Here is an 18,011-nt window from a genome sequence, read left to right on the forward strand (position 1 = left end):
CAATTTCATTTTTTTATTTTAACAAGTTGCATTACTTATTAGTTAAACTGTAATGAAATTAAAGTTACTTTTATTTTCAAAAATATCACTGGCCCTTAATAATTTTATGTAGTCAAATGTCAATACATTAACTATGTATTAACAGCCCTACAATTTGAAATTATATGAAATGTTTTATTTAAAATCCAAAGAAACAATCATTGTTAAACACATTTGGTTCTAAAATTGTACCTATTTAAAAAAAAAATAAGTAATTTTACTACAAAAAAGTAACTTTAATTAGGTTCCAGCTACGTATACGTAAATTATATAATATACTTAATAAACTACTTACAATAAAATGTAATAAAAATAAAAATTACCATAAAATTACTTAAAAAGTAATTGTGTTACAGTAACTTTTAACTTAAGTTAAGTTACCTATTCCCCAACACTGATATTGAAATTATATGATACTACCTAAAATCACTGCGAACACTTATAGGTAATACCTATCTATGTAATAAAATCGAATATTGTTAAAATGTTCAAAACAATAACAAAACAATGGTTTCGACAAAAAAAAATGTAATTTAAGTATCACTCTTTATATGTACCTACCTACATTAAATTTAATCAAACAAACGCCAATTACCGAAAAAACACTGTTTTAGATAAGCCATAATAACACAATGTGGAATATATATGCATAGGTATTGATTCACCAAGCTCACCTATAATAATGAATTTATTCAAAATTTTTTTTTAACTTTTAAATTTAGGTACTATTATCAGACCATTTTTCCAATTCTTGAGATTATTCGTATGCGTTTCAAACATCTTTTTTTCGAATGATAACCCCCTTTTTACATTAAACTATTCAGTGAAACAATTTGTTAAAAATGTTAATGTACTTAATTTTTAAAGGTAATTTTTATAAATCATACATTTTGACAGATTATTATTAATTATCTACTAAAATTTTCAAGACAATATACTCCTTATGTCTTCCAACCCCAAGGTTAGACTTATTATCTGTAGTACAAGACTTATTATTGAAAAACAGTAAATTGTATCTCCACAATTCACTTCTTAAGTAGGTAGTACAAAATATCTCAAGAATTTTAAAATACGATCTTTAAGTAACTACCTATACTATTTAAAAATTCCAAAAATAAAATGTATAACTGCGTTATTTAAAAATTATAGGGATGAGCAATGACCTTACTTATTTTATTCACTCTGTATATTACAGTGTATAAATACTTTACACTGTAATCATTTAAACATTTTGAAAACATTTTTCAATGCGATAGATGATACATATATATTATACCATATTATGGTGTATATTTATATTTTATTTACGTAGTTACGTTACCCATATCGGACATAATATCGTATGGTACCTTAGGTAAATAGCAAAAGTAAATAATATAATATGTGACTTACCGTCGTCGCTGCAGTGATCTAAGTACTCCTATCGTATTTTTGAGTGACGCTGATTGACATTTCATTTTTAATATGTTAAAATTATTTATTTCTTTAGATTTATCGTTTGTAATAAAATATTAATAATAATAATAAAAATATTAAATATCATTCAAACATACAATACTCATAAAAATGAATGTAGGTCATACACTTTATATCGATGCAGCCTATATAAACATAATATAATTATATTAGATCCTCAGCGGAGTGATAAAATATGTATTTTGATATTTCAATCAATTTACTCGTTTTATTCTGATTTCTTCCAACACGGTTTAGTGCATAAAAAATGTTTACATTTCGAGGGCAGTTTCTATAGTAGTAAATTGATACTTTTCAAGTGATCTGGAAAAACATAATAAAAATACGGAAAATGGGAATACTTACATAGGTAACACACGTTATTGACAAAATTAATTTTTTAGGTTATAATTAATACAAATAATACCTTAAATAAATATATCAAATTTTGAAATGTTTATAAAATATTCGTTAAGCATTTTCTAGATATAACACTAACTTTTAAAATTATTTTTGTATTATTTTTCCATTTAAGTATAGACATTTGATATTCCATGTTATTTAATTAGATCCGTTACCATAGGTGATAAGTTAATTTTTTTAAACTTGGTTATTTTTTTTTTTTTTTTTTTGTTTCATCACTACATGGGAGCTGTACGCTTTCACATTCCTTGGCCCCCGTGCAGCATCGTTCATTTAAATAAGTAAGCATATAAATGTGTACAACAGTTGGTTTCGGCTCGCATAGACCATAGCATAGCTTCCTCAGCTATCGCTGGTATATATTCCTAAGCTACGAACTCCATGATGCATTACACGTCTTCACAATGGCTAGGCCAAATGGGAATAGCCCCCGGACAATCCCCTCACATAGTGAATTTTGCAGTTTTGCAATTTTGCAGCCCAACAGTGTTCGAAGTCTTCTCGGACCGGCCTAAGCCAGCCATCCTAGACATCTCGTTCAACTTAGTAGTTTTCTAATTGACTTAATAATTTAACTATTTGAAAAATTCATTATAACAACTTGCTTCTGATTTTTTACAGTTCAATTGAAAAATAAATATCTACGTTAAGTTCTCGAAAGTGGGTGGCTTCTTTCCCCAAATTATTTAAATCATGTTTTATTTGGTTCCCTCTAGCCGTACATATTATACTCATTATCTCTTAGATATAGATTGTATATTTTCTTCTAAAAGAAAAAGTTAAAATCATTAGATTAGTTTAGTTAGGTTATGTTTATGTTTTTTTTTATGTTTGATTACCATTGTTCTCTGTATAATGATTTTAAATATGAATAAACAAATTAGTATTCATTGGTTTAATAATAAAGTCGAAACAAACATATAGTTGCTTAAATCGCTATTGGTATAGAGTGTATAATAAAAATGAACAGTAAAGATTTAAAATCAAAATATTTAGTTTTAATTTTTACCAAAAAATGAAAGTTGAACTATCACTATAATAATAATATGCGAGTCCCAGAAAGTAATTAAATTAAACTTGTTATTATTAACTAAGTTAAGTTTAATTTTAAATTAAATTTTTTTCGGTATTAACTTTATACTTTTAGAGTTAAATATACATATTGTTTGTAAACTATATTAATATAAAGTCCAACGTTATTATGACGTTGGCTAAACTTGACTAACCCAAGTTAATTTTTCATCAACTTGATGCCAACCTTTGCTTGTTATCTACTGTGCAGAATATAGGGACTTCTCTGGTTATTTCTTTTTTATGTTCATTATTCACATGGTAGGAATTCCAATAAATTCTTTTTTATTTTACCTGCGTAGCTTAATAATAATGATGGCATCATCACCGTAGTACCTATCTATTAATCAGTATAAAATACACCATGTTCTAATAAAAAATAAAAACATTTTACAATTATAAATTAATTTGTTTAATACCGTTCATAAAACAAACAAAAATATCTTCCGGGTTAATGTGTTGCCCACGCCATTAAACACTTACATTAATATTTACTGCAGTGGAGCGTAATATTATCGTCATTAACGCCGGACAGACTACCAAGTGATTATTACCAGTTGTCTAAACGGCATAGTTTTTCGACTATAACTATAAAGTAAATTTAATAAGAACAGCTATAAAAAAATGTACGTCACATACTAAACCCGAAGTGTTATGTATAGTGCACAATATATTAAGCTCAAAAATTGGTCTTAGTCCGTAAGTCATAATATACAGGGTGATTCAACTACCATGCTCACCCATTTCTCTACTTCAGTAATGCAGTTATTCAAAATGTGAGTTTTGGAATTTTTAAATATGTATGGGTACATTTAAAGACCATATTTTCAAATTCCTGAGGACAATTCTTAAACAGTACGAAAAATCTCAAGAATTTGAATAAATTCATTATTAAATAACGGTGGTGAGTACGCTTGGTAAATCAACCTGTACATTATACATATTACTTTATACCAGCGTTGCCTAATTTATTTTAATTAATGCTACTAACGAACTAAAAACGATAAAGACAATACGGAAATGATTTTAATATTTTTATGGAAACCTATATCGTGTCCAAACAATTAATAAATTATATTTTATGTGCGATAAAATATAATATAGAATGGATTCGAGGTATATTGGATTGTGTATTATATACAATATTATTTATCAATTATATAAATTATATAAATAACCGGAAATACACACCAGTATATAAGTATACTTATACAATAATAATTGGTTTAAAACGAATTTGCCACGAACTATGTCTATGTGCCAGCAACGAGCAGCTGTTCGGTTGAAGTTTCTCCGGAGAACCTCACAAAATCCGCAATTTGGACCTGTCACTTATGGCATCGGTGTCCGATTACCGACCGTAAAGATGATGTAGAGGGTACTTACTACTTATAAGCCATCGCATATGCTACATTTGGATCGGTCCATAAAAATATTTTCGTCCAGTAGAGATGGGACATGAACATAATGCACACGTGCATATTATTATTATTTAGGTACCTAATATTCGAAAGCGTAAGTGGCCATATTGTGCATATACAACATACACATTATACATACCGACACTCATTATTTCAAAAACTATTGACGTTTTTGACAACATTTTTTTTCCATACTTTAAATTCATTAAAAATATTTTTCTCAGAAAACTATATTTTTACTATAGTTTTATAGCACTAATTTTTTATTTATTTATTTTTTCCTTTTTTAATGACAACATGCATTTTTAAATCTTTGTTTCAAAGTAGAATATTTTTTGGAGTAGGCACTTTGATATAATATACAAATTTAATTTTGTCGAGTAGTTTATGAGTCATAATATGTATTTAAAGTTAAATGAGCGGTGTGAAGTGGTACATGGGTACCCCGCAAAATGTTGGCCCACTAATCCGCTCGTTTAATCTTTAAATACTTACAAATTTTTAACTAATTAACTACTTTTCCGAAATTTGATTTTTATGGATAGAAATACTCAATGTAATATTTCTCAAAATATGGTATATCACTAAAATTTCATAATTCACATATTATTAGCAAACAATTATTTATCATTTTATAATGTATAACTTTCATCTGTAATTATGTTAAGTAAATTTAAATACTGCGTGGAATTCGAAGAACTGTATTATACTGATAACTGAAAAAATTTACTTATGAACATTAATCATAATAAATTATAATTTTTATAATTATAAATTTATATCATATTTTATGTTTAATACAAATAAAATAAACAGCAAAAATATATTTTTAAAACCTATTATTATTAACAAAACAAAAACCATAATCATCAGTGATAATTGATACTCAATATACCAAACATATAATATAGGTATGCCCGAATTTACGTAGGTATATCTTAATTATTAGGTTTAATCAAAGTTACGACGTTACGAAGTTATCAATCGCGAGTGCTGACGGATTAGCGTTTTGTGTGGGACCGGATATTTAAAAAAAAAATTGTTTTCCTAGTTACGTTTGTCCAAAAAAAGTATGGGGAAAAATGGAAACAAAGTTTTTTTTGTGGAGGAAACCGGAAGGATTTTTATTTTTGGAAGAAAAATATTGGCCCACCCTATTTTCGTGGACTTGGACTTGGATTGAGTGGTAATTTATATAATTTATGTACTTCCCGATGAGTGATTACTGGTTTTAATGCATGTTCGAGTTTATTAGCTTCTTTTCTATAGGTTACTAATAATTTTTGACTTTTAAATTAAATCTTAAAGTCATAATATTATTTTAAAAAAAATATTCAATGAATGGAAACAACCTTTCCAATTCTGATGTAGGCGACGTTAAATATTTTCCCTACATAATACCTTGTAAATACATTATGAATCTTTTGACAACATTTAAATCGGACCACTGGCAGTAGGTACTTAAAATTACCTTTCTCTTTTAGCAGCTTCTTTGGCAATTCGGTATTGAGGAGCATTTTAAGTGTTTTATAATTTTAATTGGTTCTAGCTATCTCACACTGACGTCCACTAATGTATAGGTACACTATACACGTCATATAGATTAGGTACATGTATAATAAATTGCCAATATTCCAAATTTTCTGCTCCGACAGTTTTAATTCGATCACGTACGAGGTATACAAAATAACAAAATAAATAAACGCATAATCAAATCCCGATTAAAAAAATACATTATTTTCCGATTTCAATCACGTCAAATAATAAACATATGTAGGTTACATACCTATAATAATAGTTCTTTAACACTCGTCGCGTTATCGCGGAATAATAATAGTCCATCAAAATTTGGTTTAATTAGATTTTTCCCATTAGTAGGCACACTTGTAATATCATACAGCATTATTATTATTTCTTATATTATTAATCATGGCAGGCTTAATAATAATAATATGAATATAAAATAATATTATATAGTATATTAATATCCAATAATTATAATTATTAACTGTTTCGTAATAAATTATTATTTATGGAATATAAATTGAGGGGCTACATTTCAAAACGTACTATCTCCAAAATGTCATGAAATGACGAATCATATGAAAAAATGGACGTGGGACCGAATGACGTGGTCAAATTGAACCAAAACGTACTATTTCCTTTGTTAAAATCAACCTGAAACTCATAAATGGCGCAAAACGCACCAATTCCAAAGGAAAAATTTATCTAAATGCACTATTTCCAAAATTATTTCAAATCGTAGTATTTCGCATGTTAAGTAGCTTGTTCATTTGACTAATTGACGCAAAACGTACAAATTCTTCAAATTGTACAAAACGTACTATTTCCAAAGTAGGCCATAGTGTACACTATTTCCCATAGTATGAATATAGGGAATATAATTGAATTAAATACATAACGTACTATTTCCACTGGTAACTAAAAATAAAGAATCGTGATTTCTCAAAAAAGTGTAAAATGGAAATAGTACGTTTTGAAATGTCACCCCTCAGTTATGGAAGGCATAATCTATATTTTATAATATAATCTAACGTGTCTTGACTGGCTAACTTATCAACGTAAAGCATAATCTATAATAGGTAGAGTCGTAGAGACTTGATATTTTGACAGTAGGTATACGTCATCGTGTAAGTGCACACTAAGGAAGTGTGTGTATATTTTTTCCAAAGAAATTTTTTAAGATAAACAATATTTTAATGTAGGTCAAACACAATAACTAATAAGTACCTATGTTGAAATGTGCAATGTATAATTAATGTGTTACAAATCAAAACTTAAATCTTTAATTTTTTTATACAAATTTTGAACATCATCGAGTATTAAATAACAAATTCAACAAAGTTTGAATCATACAAGGAGGTGGCATTTTTTACTGGTAATAAAGTGCACAGCTATATACAGTAGACGCCACTTATAATACTCACATTGGGACCAGCACACCTTGAGTCTTACAACCGAGTGAACCATATAGGCAAAGAAAAAAAACAAATAACAATTTAATAAATTATTTTCTTTATTTTACTCCTTTTACTATTAAATATTATTTAGTAAATATAACTCATAAATTCATATTATTTATTAATCCTTCATAACCATATTAACTTCGATACATAGATTTGAAACTTTTACTATTATTTTTACCCAATATAAATTAAATCATATAGGTAATATTTAATATTTTAACTTTGCATATTATAATATAATATGTATTATACAATTTATTAAAACAATCTATTATCAAAAAAAATATTAGTTTTTATTATTTTCAACTATTCCGGAAAGTTAAGTTGAAGTTGATTCACGTTCAAATATAGTGATAATATTATCTTTAATAATAATAAAGTAGTAACAATAATATAATATAATAACACGAAATATTTCAACGATATAATTATGATGGTTATAACTATCAATCTATCCGCAATAAATTAACGTATATAGGTACCTCGCGCGTACCTACACCTGTTGATACAATAATTTTTTTTTTCGTCTCCTTTCGTTATCACCACCAGAAATAAGCTCGGCACTGCACGAGACGATCATCGAACTAGTTTATTCGGGTAGAACCTGATTCCGCCGGTCTGTCCCTTTAGGCAACACGATTCTTCGTATAGGTACCGGCAAAGCGGTGCACGTCAAAGGAAATACGGTTTTTAAACGAAATAGAACACGATTCTACGAAAGAAAAAAAAAACGGGTGCAACGTTGCCAAATGAAATATTACATGTTTTATTGTTTGCCAAACACGTGACGGTCAAGCAAGTGTTATGTATATATGTATACATATAATATATTATTATAGTTATATGACGTGTGTAGTGTGTGTGTGTGTGCGCCCAACGCAAGTAGGAGGTACCGTATACGTGTGGTTTTATGGTTATTGTTCGTTTTCTTTTAACATCCCCCCGAAAGTAAGAGGAAAAATTGTAAAAAAAAAAAAAAAATAATCAAAAATACGTTTCGGTTCAGTCTCCTATTCGGTCGGCGGCACGCTTTTTTATGGTATATTATTATATTATTATAATTGGGTAAACGCGTACCTACCTAATAATATTATTATGTAAGTCACCTATAGCTGCGCTTCGTTCAATCATTTCTACAGTCGTCGTTATATTATATACGACACAATAATAGTATCATGATACAATGATGTATTACAATAATTGTTAAACGAGATAAACAAACTATGTATTATTTCGCTGCGCATTTATCTATAATATTGTATAAATTGTGGTGATATATTTTTTACCTCTCGTCAGACATCATCGACGTATAATATCTAACGTTTTGGGTTATTTCAGTTATTTGTATTTACTCTTCTGCTGCCATTTGATTGCTGCATACGTTTTTTGAATTGTTTTATCTTCGTCCCCGTGTAAACGCTCGCAACAATATAATAATATAATATTAATGCGTATATATATATGTATACATATATTATTATGGCTTCGTCTCGGTTTCGTTGTTTGATCGACCAATGTACATATTTGTAGTTTTATCAACTCGGTTGTCGTTGTACTACATTTCGGTATACACGTGTAGTTAAATAACGCATCATCACATTATTGACAGAGAAAACATAATAATATGTTACATATGTCCTATATGTTATTATTATTATTTGGTATTCGTTCACAGAATGGTCTGCGGTGTTTATTTATACAGACAACGCCAACTCTGGTACACGGAACGAATATCATAAAGAAGAAAATGGGTTGAAAACGGGACATTTACTGAACTTTCATAATAAAAACTAATAATTACAAACCGGAATTATAATATGAATTTTCGAATTTCGTATTAAGTGTGTGCACGACCACGAGGGTTTGAAATATGAGAGTTTCAAAACAAACTGATTTCATGGACCAAATTTGACAAAGTAGGAATCAATATGTGCCGATCGAAAGTTAATTTGAAATTATCAATGAAAAATGTTTGACAATCAAAAATGGTATTTTTTAATTTGGGAAAAATATTTTTTGTTTCACTTTTATTGCTACGAAAGGAAATAAATATTTATATAGATGCTGCGATGGTTTATGATAGACCTTTATGGTCGGACCTGGTTGGATTGTCTTGTTATATCAATGATTATTAATTATTTTTATTAATTTGATACTTACGTGTTTTTAATGTATAACTGCATATTTTGACCTTTTTACCATTCATATTTAGCACCTCTATTGCATATAATTCCGGTATCTTATCAAAACGTACACTGTATGGGTAACACGTTCGCAAAGCACTCTGAATTCCTAAATGTTTTTAATGTAATAATGAATTTATTACGTTTCAGATTTTTAGAACTTTTAATTGTACTTAAGTTATACTGAATACTTATAAGTTATAATATACTACCCATTATTATACCATTAAAAGTGGCGTGTACCACGGTTTATTCAATTTTAAATTGTTAGTGAGTAGATTATTTTGAAAATTTTGATGTGTTTAAATCGAAATATGAACATGTAGTTTAGGTGTTACTAAACTTTAAGGGCTAAAGATAATTATAATCAACGATAATAGCCAATTATAGGTTTAAAAAATATGGTGTGGTTATAACAAGTCAAAAATTATAGTTATTAATAAATATTTTATAATTTTTAAAAATGTTCTGAGTGTAAGAAGTACTTAATAGTATATATTATAATATATGCTTAATAATACATCTATTTTACATATTATTTTGATATAAAACCAATATCAAAGACTTGGTACCTACAACAATAACTGATAATAATTAATAGCTTCTAGTTTGAAATTAAATTTATAGATGTATTAACATTTTTAAAAAGATCATCAGCTTGTCAATTTTTCAGGAGAAAACAACTGTTCTGATTCGAGAAAAAAATTTGTCCCACCATGTGCATTTAAAGACGCTCCTTAAATGGTCAAAATCTAATTATTTGAATATAAAGTCTTTCAGGGTAATTTATACTTAAAAATTGAAAATTTTAATTAATTATATGATATAATAAGGGAGGTTAATATGCTTGGTGAAACACCCTGTATATGCAGTTATAGTTGTCGTTTCAGGCTCCAGCTGGTGAGCCACTCAGCGGTTGGATATATAATGTCGTTATAATATTATGTTTGGATATGATAAAGATTGAAATATGTTCGATAATAGTATACGTGGACCGGACTCAACACCTCGTGTTAAGACGATGTGAGATGACCGGAATAATTATTAATATTATAATAAACACGATAATAAGCATGCGGGATGCCTTTTTTCTGTGATTTTTGGAGCGGTGTGAATGCACTGAAAGTTGTATGCAATGATTAATGATCCTGCGGCATTTTAATAAATAGGATAAAATAAGGGAGGTTACCATGATTGGTGAAACACCCTGTATATACAGTTAGTCGTCGTTTCAGCTGGTCAGCCACGCAGAGACGGGGTATTCATATAGTGTTGTTAAAATATAATGTTTGAATATGATAAAGATTAAAATATGTGTGATTATATATGGACTTAACACCCCGTTAAAACGGTATGTGAGGAACGGAATAATTGTTATTATTATAATAAACACGATTATAAGCATGCGTGATGCCTTTTTTTTGTGTAAATATTTTTGGAGCAGTGTCTGAAAGTTTTATGCGATGATTAATGGTCCTGCATAATTATTTGGAAACTGACTGAATGTTTTTCGATTTGCCCAAAAAGTTTTAAGGAAATAGCGAAAATAACAGATTATTGTAATATATTTTAAATGAAAAAATTAAAAAAAAAAATCAAGTTTTTGTTCAGAATAATATTCGATTAAGTAATAGGTACTTTCAAAGTTTCAAATATAAAAACACCCTCTTTAAAACGTTTTAAAATAAAATCACTTTAAATACAATAGTTTCAGTTTTTCACTGCTTGAGCCTATAGTTGGTAAATATGGAGGCTGTACTTATATTTATGTCTGTGAAGTTAAAATTTATAATTACTAATAATTTTGAAAAAATATAGTACATGTAATTTATGGTTTAAACCATAAAGTAACAATATATTAATCGCTGCGCAGATAAGTTTTTAGTAGTAAGCTATTACCATAACAATTATAAATTGTTATAATAGAAAAATATATTCTATCTTATTTATATCTATTTTTTTATCTCTATTTGTGTAATATTACTCTATTATAATATCTCGTTTGAATGACCGTTTTGCAAATAGTTTTTACTAAAGGTCGTTTAGGTATAATGATAGTATAATGTCTGTTGGCATCAGTTATCAAGTATAAAATGCTTACCTAAAAATATTTAAATATTATTTCGATTTATAAACACAATAAATTGTGGTTAAAGATTTTTAAAGTACCTATATGTATATTGTATATACAGCGTGATTAATTCATCATAATGCAACGCAAACTATTTCAGTTACCTATATGTTGTTATTATTTTAAAAAGTATATATTATAAAACTATTTTCGGAATTGTCCCTTTGTAAAGTTTAAGACAGCTAAATCAGTTTGAATTGATTAGTTGTTCTTTTAGGTACACAATTACAATTTATTTATATTCGAAATAATAATATATTGTTGAATGAATGGTTTATTTTTTCTACAATTTTAAGTGTTCAAGATTTCCAAGGAAGAAATTGGAGCGTATCGATATTGAGCGATTGATACGAATCGTAATAGTTTCAAAATAATGACAACAGTTTTGTTTTCATATTTCTGCATAATATTACGACAACATTTAATATTTATTGCAAACTGAAGCTTCAGTAAATAAGTGGAAATAAATATTATTTCATTGAGTAGGTAGGTTGAAAAGTACATTTTTTTCGATTTCAGCCTTATCGTTTTTCGATAAACTAATATACATTTTATAATTTTAAATATGAAGTGAACTTTCTTGTTCACAATTTGTTTGAAAGTAATTTCATCCAAAAAAAGGTATTTGATTTGCATTTGTAAATAATTATTTTAAATAATTATTTTTATACCTTATAAAGTTTCATAATAATTATTAATCATCCACTGAGCAATGCTGTAATTGTGTTTTTTTTAATTTTTTTTATCACTTAGCTATTTTTTTTAAATAATTTGCATATTTTTACGATTTTACTGCGGCCTACCTGCACATATGGCATATTGTAATACAAATCTGTGCTGTACACTATCACGATATTCACCATAAATGCCTATTACCTATGTTTAAAAATATAAATCAATATTTATTAGTATACTAATATACCTACTGTTACACATCATAGGGGGGTGTATGATGAGTGTGTGCCCCTCCCAACCGTTTGGCTTATTTTTGTCATATAAAATATAATACTATTATATGATAAAGAATGAAAATATATTTAAGGCTATATAACGTAGTCTGAGAATAGTAAAAATGCATATCCCTCCCATAAGTTCATTTCAAAAAATCTGAGCACGCAAGGAAATTACCATCGTCTTCTACTTAGTTATACTTTGTTACTGATTAGTGATTGCATAATATATCTTCTACTGCTGCCTACTTTTATCGTTAAGCATGATATGCCTACCTATTATTATCGTAGGACACAGATATTTATATGAAAAGATGCCTAAAAAAAAATGCACTAAAAACGTTTAAATATTTCCTTGACGTCAAAAACCTCGAAAAAATCAAAACATTCCCCAAAAAATGTTCGTTGTTTACATAGTGTGTGCGTGAACCACATTTGTATCTTGGAAAGCGTCGTGTCAAACATTCCAGAAAAAAAAGATGTGAGAGTGCATCGAAATGCAAGCCCTATTGACTACGTAATATTATTATCTACTACCACTATACAATACACTTTTGATGTTAGGTATAATATTATCATCGTAGGACAGAATCGTTTTCCCATCGATTTTAATATAAAATGTTATTGTGATTCGCTTTTGGATTCCGATCGGAATGAATGATTAATTTCTTACATTGATAATGTGTATTTTTTTTTGTGATGTCACCGATTTTCGGTTGTGAGACCTGAAAAGTGTTCCAAACTACATTTAATCGAACAAAGACGATGATGGTATTTATCGGAATTCTTCAGTATTTTGTAAAAAAATAAAACTACCGAAAACTGAAGGAATTTCGGAACGTTGTTTTAAATATTAATTAGCATTATACCGTTTGTGATTATTTCAATACAATTTGTAACATTACGTTTGAAGGAGCCATAAAGTTTTAATTTAATGTTAAATTCAACTCGTTTCTACTATAATATATCTATATAAAAATATCTCAACAATCTCGACCTATAATGTTTATTTTCTTTACAAAACATTAACTGTATATAATTACCTTGTATTCCTCCGGTAACATTAAATCTAATGCAAATAGGTTGGATATTGATATTTTGAATTTAAAGAATTTAAATACATTTATACTATAAATACAAATTTAAATAAATGAACTGTTAAAATAAAATCTAACTTTCAGCTTTAACTATTGTTTAGAGATGGAGAAATCGCGTAAACAAATATCGGTGAATTTACCAATTAAGTGGAAAACATTTTCTAGTAAATACGATTGTTATTTCTATTGTTGACTGTTGCATACTTGACAAACTTACTATTTCTAATAATAACAATAAAGAACTAAAAATTATTCTATTGTTCTGTATCAGTACATATTATGAATATTTAATTATTTATAATACAATCACGTATTTTATGATATTATTGTGATTAAAGTAATTTATTTTACTATTAGGCATTAGTACGACAACAGTAGGTTAAATTCATTTTTGATGGAAAATTTGCATTTGAAAATGTCATTGTATGTATAAAATATAATAATATATTTTAAAAGTTCCAAGTACCCATGAATAATATTTTTAAATTACACCAAAATAACTAAAATCAACTTTCTTCATTTAAATACATAATTTAATTCAAATTTGAACTTTTTCCTTATTTTGTTTTTGTTTTTCCCGACGCTTTTTAAAACTATTTGGAAAGTACCAGCATTCCTGAAGAGGTCCATCTTGGAAACATACGTACTTCGGGTTATCACGTATCTGTTCGTCTCATATTTTTCTTCGGCTTATGTTAAGCCACAAGTGGTATCTTCAACCCAGTTGAATCTGATTACTATAAAGCAATTTTCGTTTCTCTCATCCTCATTGTCCATTGCCCCTGATGAGGTTACTCGCCGCTCTTGAATTACTTGCTACCGCTTGGGGTTCCGGCCCCGATGGTATCTCTGCCATAGTTTTGTATCGCTGTAGAGATAATCTCACTTCACCAATGTGTTCGGTTTTTAATAAACTCCTTGCAGGGAGCCTTTCCTTCCACCTGGAAATGTAACCGAGTTACACCAATATTCAAATCTAATTATTTTATTTATTATCGGCCCATATCCGGACTATCTTTTTTAGGGAAAATTTTTGAATCGATTGTACTAAATCTTATGCATCGACCAATTTTGTCGACAATCTCGATTGATCAGCATGGATTTTTTCCTAACCAATCAACATCTTCTAGTGCCATTGATTTCGTGTTCTATGCTTTTGTATATGTTTTCATCTTTTGTTAAAGCAACTTACCTAACCGACTTTACGAAAGCTTTTGACTAGATTGATCACGGCACTTATTTATATTTTGGATGGGCTAGGAATTGGTGATCCACTCCTAACCTGGATGATATCTTACCTTTCCGAGTGCATACAGTTTGTTTCTCTATCCGGTATGAAATCCAAACCGTTCCAAGTGCCTATTCTGGTGTTCCTAAAGGTATTTATCAATTCTGTCTGTTCAGTAGTTTCTCCAGCACGGATTTAGCTATTTCCTGTGATATTTTATAAGATATTTCATACAGTGTCATCCATAGAAGACTGTAAAATACTTCAATGTATTTTGAACAAGTTTTCATCCTGGTGTGAGATTTTTGGGCTTTCCCTGATAATATTGGCAAATGTAAAATAATGTCATTCTATCGGACTCAAGGTTTTATAATGTTTGACTATACTCTCTCAATGGTTGATAGTGTTGACCAAATTATTGATTTAGGGTTTATTTTTGTCCCGCACGGAGTAGCGGATGGAGTGTTGTTGTTCACTTCTGAACACATTGCCTGTGTTTTATTTGAAACTAATAAGTAATAACTGTAATAATAAAACATGAGTGACAATGATAATTTAGAATATGACAGCCTCTTGCTAAGAAAGTAAAATTACACTATGACACACAATCAAGTGGTGCAAGTCAAGAGTAAGTAAATTATATATTTATAATTAAAAAGTGCATTTATGTGTGTACATGAGTGCGTGTATATTTTGTGTGTTTCAAGCGTCGGTAAATGTGAAATCTATTTTTTTACCAAACGCACACATATTCGTTTCAAAGACTTTGGCTATTTATAAAATAAAAATAGACATTTATAAAAATCAGGAAACTTCAGACAATTTGCATTGCTTATAATATTTTTAAATTAATTATTAATTAATTATAATTTAATTTCTATTAAAAATAATAGATTGTGAAATACATTTTAAAAAACACTGACAAAACAGGTGACTCAAGTAAATTACTCCTATTAGTTGTCAATATGAACATCAAAATATTATTTATTTTTTAATTATTCTGGTACTTATATTTGATATTATTAGTTTTTTAGTTATAATTTTAAATACGTAAAAATATATGGAAATAACTGACGAAGGTCCTTGAGTTTACTAGTATTAGTATACCAAAAACGTGTTTTATTATTTTTCTGTATAATTTAATTAAGTATTTATTTATAAATATTTCAGTACCTAAAAATCATCACAATAGTCACAAAATATTATTGCTGAAACTGGACATAATCAAGATCAGTTAAACACAAGACATATTATCATGTAATATTTTTACTATTTTCATTCATCTGATAATATGCGAACAATGTATTAATATCTATCTGAGTTTTAATTCTATTGTAAAATAATTATAGGTAGGTACCTATATAACACGTCTAGTTGCAGTCATTATTAATTTATATCACAATATACGAAAATATGTAGTAAGTACACAAAATATTACGTCTATACCTACTTTATAAATTATAATTTAAATATTCAATTCAAAGTTATTTTTTGCATTAGTTGAATGTCATGGTACCGATAGATCTACTATTACTATACCATTATTACCATTTGTCATATCACGTTGATAAATTGAGAATTGTCAAAGTGTTTCTCTCACTTTTGCATTATTCATAACTATAGTAATACCTATACGCTGCCGGTTCCACGCCGGGTCCGACGGCAACATTAATTTAAAATAAAATTGTCACCGTAAGTGTTTTTCACTGTATTTATCTATATTATTATTATTATTATGTATGTTTCGAAATTTCGGCATAATAATAATAATAATAATTATATCATGGTAAGCGTCGATGAAAGGCGTCGACGGCATTGCTTTATCTCGCGTGCGATGATTAACGAACGACAATAAATTGACATAAGTTATTACGTTAAATATTCATCTGGTCGGCTCCAAACGTATGCCTACGTAGGTACATGGCGACCGGTAAGATAATAATTATTTATTTATTATAATTTATTAGTCAATAATAATATTATCTTATTTTTAATATATTTTTGTATACTTAATTGAACAGATTATAACCATCGTATTAGGTATAATATAATATATTAAAACCCAAGTACTGTTGAAAACAAAATACGTTTCTATACGTTTAATAGTTTAATATAATAGTTATAGTTTAATAGTTTATAATTTATTTTATTTCGGGTAGGTATGGGAACAAGTGAACAACATGATATATTGATATATACGTCTACCTGCATTTAACCTAGTTAAAATCACTTATTTCTCCAGCCGTAATAATAATGTTACTGTCGAGGAGAAAATTGAAACCTTGTAATATTATTATATTTTAACTAATCGGTGCAATTTCTTTCGAGAACTGAACTTTACACCGCCGAAACGCGACGAAGGTATAGGTAGGTAACAAATAACAATAATATAAACACACATCACTTATACAATACATATTCTGATTATCTACGTTTTGAATAAACGAAAATTAACAGAACAAAAATATAATGTTATCGCGTAAAAATATTAATATTTTATTTTTTTATGATTAAAGGGCATGGAAAATAAATAATTCGATCACATGTGCTGGTCAGGTCGTTGTTTAATAAACCATTCCGATAATTACTATTTGCCGGGGGCCATTGTTTTAACGGGTACCTATCTATAATATGTATACATATTATATTATATTATACGCACCTAATACACGATTTATTACATTTGCATATAATACAAGACGAGTCCTATAGGCCATAATCTACTTACTACTAGTTAAAACTTTAGTTGCATAAGTTATTAACGAGAGAGACGTATTATACTGCATGGGCACCCCCTCCCTAGTATAATTTTTACTTTATAATAACGAATTTATTCAAATTTTGATTTTTGGAATTTTTATATGCCTGCCTAATTGAAGATCATAAATTAATCGTTTTCATAAGGTTAGATTTTTTATTTAAGCGATAATTTACTAGTGTCCTGTGGCTATACAACATTTTTCTTTTTCTATTCAAACGAGAGCCACCCTTGTTTATCGTAAATTGTTATAAGGAGATTATAGTTT

Source organism: Metopolophium dirhodum, chromosome 1, assembly GCF_019925205.1.
Source record: "Metopolophium dirhodum isolate CAU chromosome 1, ASM1992520v1, whole genome shotgun sequence".
Classification (NCBI taxonomy): domain Eukaryota; kingdom Metazoa; phylum Arthropoda; class Insecta; order Hemiptera; family Aphididae; genus Metopolophium; species Metopolophium dirhodum.